The following is a 2,961-nucleotide window of genomic DNA, read 5'->3' on the forward strand; positions in this document are numbered from 1 at the left end:
ATGTGGGTGTCGGGGTCAGGTGTCGAGAACCCGTTGTGTAATGTGAGATGTCGAGAAAATCATCGGGGGTAGTCGCCAGTGTCGGTGTCGAATGTCGATGCAGCGCGTTGAGATAGCAAGTGTGATCTCTCTCTCTCTCTCTCTCTCTCTCTCTCTCTCTCTCTCTCTCTCTCTCTATATATATATATATATATATATATATATATATATATACACGCGCGATCAATGTCAAAGAAGTTGATCCATCCAAATCGATGCCGCCTTCGTTTTGATCGAGTGTGTGAACACTCAGAGAGAGGCCATTAAAAAAAATCTTTTTTTTTTGTTTTTGTTGTGTTGTCTGAACGAGTAAGAAAAGGATGACAGCGTGTGTGTGTGTGTGTGTGTGTACCACCACACACAATTTACTTTGTCAAATTGCTCCGAGCAGAGGAGGACGACAGTGTGCACTGTGTATGCGTGTAACACCATAGTCTTGCCTGATCTGCTTTGATCTACTGCCTCAAAGTTCCTGTTAAGCTTGTTGCTCGATTGTTAGCAGATCCTAGCGCTACTAAAATTGAGCTAAAGCTTCAAATTTTTGCCAACGCTACTCTACTGTAGACTTGTCCAGTGCAGCTAGTTCTATTTAACTCCCTCCTTTGCTTGCTTGCAAGGCAATTGCTACGCTGGTGCTGCTTACGAATCCTTGGAGATTTTTAGCGCTATCTGCAGACTCTTTTCAGTGCTACAAATTTCCCCTTGGCTTGGTTGTGCTCACAACTCCAAGTTGTTGCACACAGGTCGCAAGTGTTGGATTTCCCTTCGAGCCTCACTCACTTCTATTTCCCTATGCAAGTCGATTCCTACTGCCTTCGATACCAAGTTCCCTGCAGATCTCAAAAGCTTGCTTGACTTCTTCAAGCTTTCTAGATCCCTGCTCCCTGCTCAATTCTACTCAATCCTCTCAAGCTTTGGTGGGCCTGGACACGTGGGAGGGGAGCAGCATTGGCAAGCCAGGTTCTAATACCATTTGAAGGGGCTCAAACCCAGTACGCGTGCATGGAAGGAAGGGGGAAGAAGAAGGAGAAGAACGAACTTGAGATTTGGAGGAAACACGCGTTCACGCGGGTCACGGCCTTGGCGGACTTTTTATCCAATAGGTAGATGAGTTCAAGTTCTGCCATCCATAGAGAGGATTCTTTGTTCTCAGCTTCATCCAGGATTGGGTTGCCAAAACTCCTCAAAATCCCCTTTCTCTATCAAAAGCTTCTTTTTGGCCTGCTATAGCGATGCGTTCTCTTTTTTCTGACTAAAATAGTAAAAAAAATGAAGTCGCATTTTCAAGCATTTTTTTACAGGTCAAAAATGTTGATTGGTCGAAACAAGATAGTGGGCACTCATTTAGATTACTGGTGTGTATTTTTCAAAAACTGGACAAAGTTATCTGTTGTTTTATTGGACCGTGGATAGAGAGATAGTGGACATTTATGGGACTTGTGACCGTGCCTCGAAGTCATGAGCCTTCTCTTGCAATGATTCGTAGGGAATTTTGGAAATCAGAAGGAAAGGAAGGGGGCACTGAGCAATCGCCATCATGCCCTGCATACACACTTCGTCTGAAGGTTATGTCTGAAGGTGCTGGCGCAGTGGTTCTCTGTGGCGGGCTCGGCCAAGGAGCGGGGTTTCTCGGGGTAGGAGACCCGGCAGCTCCAGCCGTGGTGTGACCCTGTGCCCTTGCCATCCGCCCTTATTTTTGGCGAGGAGAGTTGCCGCTTCCCTCACCTCCTTCCGGAGGTTCAATGGTGGCTTCGTGTGCCTGGGCGTGCTGCCAGGGCAGCTCCGTCGGTCTTCCTCAGCAGGGGCGTGGCCCCCCCTAAAGCCTGTTCGCGTTCGGGTAAGGTTGTTGTGGCCGTGGCGAAACGTGGTCCCAGTTGGTGTGCTAATGATGAGCAAGGAGTCTTGGTGAATGGGGATGGTCGTGGCAGGGTTGTCCTTAATGGTGGCCTCCAAGGTTCAGTTGTGCATTGATCGATGTGTTGGGGTCTTGCAGGTTGGTTTTTGTTATGCTTATGATCGGGTTGTAACTTCTCTTTGTTTGTCTGGGTCGTGTGCTTCTTGGGGTGCAGTGGCAGTCTTCTCAAGGAGGTGGCACACATGGCAGTCCTGTTAGTTCTTGTATCGAGTTTATGTACTATGGTAGCTCCTTTGTAAAGGTTATGGGCTTCCTTGTAAAAAGCCCCCAATGTATGGAATGTTACAGGTATGCTCTACTTGGATCTTGGTGCACCCATGGCTCCTTATGAGCAGAGGCTATATGTATTTTTGTTATGCAGGGATAGGGCCATGCAGGGATAGGGCGATGACGAGCTAGGGTTGCAACGGCTCAAGCCATATTTTCTCTCTCTCTCTCTCTCTCTCTCTCTCTCTCTCTCTCTCTCTCTCTCTCTCTCTCTCTCTCTCTCTCTCTCTCTCTCTCTCTCTCTCTCTCTCTCTCTCTCTCTCTCTCTCTCTCTCTCTCTCTCTCTCTCAGCATGCAGATGCCTTGCGGTATGTCACAGAAGCAAAATGCAGTAACAGAAAAATTATGAGTTGCAATGCAAAGGTACACCAAACTTTGCCATTTGGTCACATTCAGGTGGTGGTATGCAGTCTAGCGGAACATATCTCCTCAATACAATGCCGTTCGATGGTCGATGCGAACTTGCTCAGCGGCCATAAAGCTACTATACAATGCCATCGACTAACCTCAGGATTGCGGTAGTCTTGCTCCTACCCTTGCTCTCATAAGCTGCCTTGTGGACATAGCTGCAGTGGTACGTGTGCAAGGTGCCAAGGTGAGCAGCATGTGAGCATTTGCAACCACCCATGTGCAATTCCCTTGCCCTGTTTCCACAAATGCAAGTCGCCATGTGGTGCACCATGCAAGCCCTATGGCCTCAAGAAACCATGCCTTAATTGTTGTGTGCATGAGCGTTGTGC

General features: G+C 47.8%; 1 pseudogene; it reads left to right on the forward strand.

Annotated features, from left to right (window-relative positions):
* Positions 1–340: 340 nt before the first annotated feature.
* Positions 341–2,374, forward strand: LOC147433757 (uncharacterized; annotated as a pseudogene).
* Positions 2,375–2,961: the final 587 nt, after the last annotated feature.

This window comes from Adiantum capillus-veneris, chromosome 19 (assembly GCF_014529385.1).
Source record: "Adiantum capillus-veneris isolate H3 chromosome 19, ASM1452938v2, whole genome shotgun sequence".
NCBI classification, from domain to species: Eukaryota; Viridiplantae; Streptophyta; class Polypodiopsida; order Polypodiales; family Pteridaceae; genus Adiantum; species Adiantum capillus-veneris.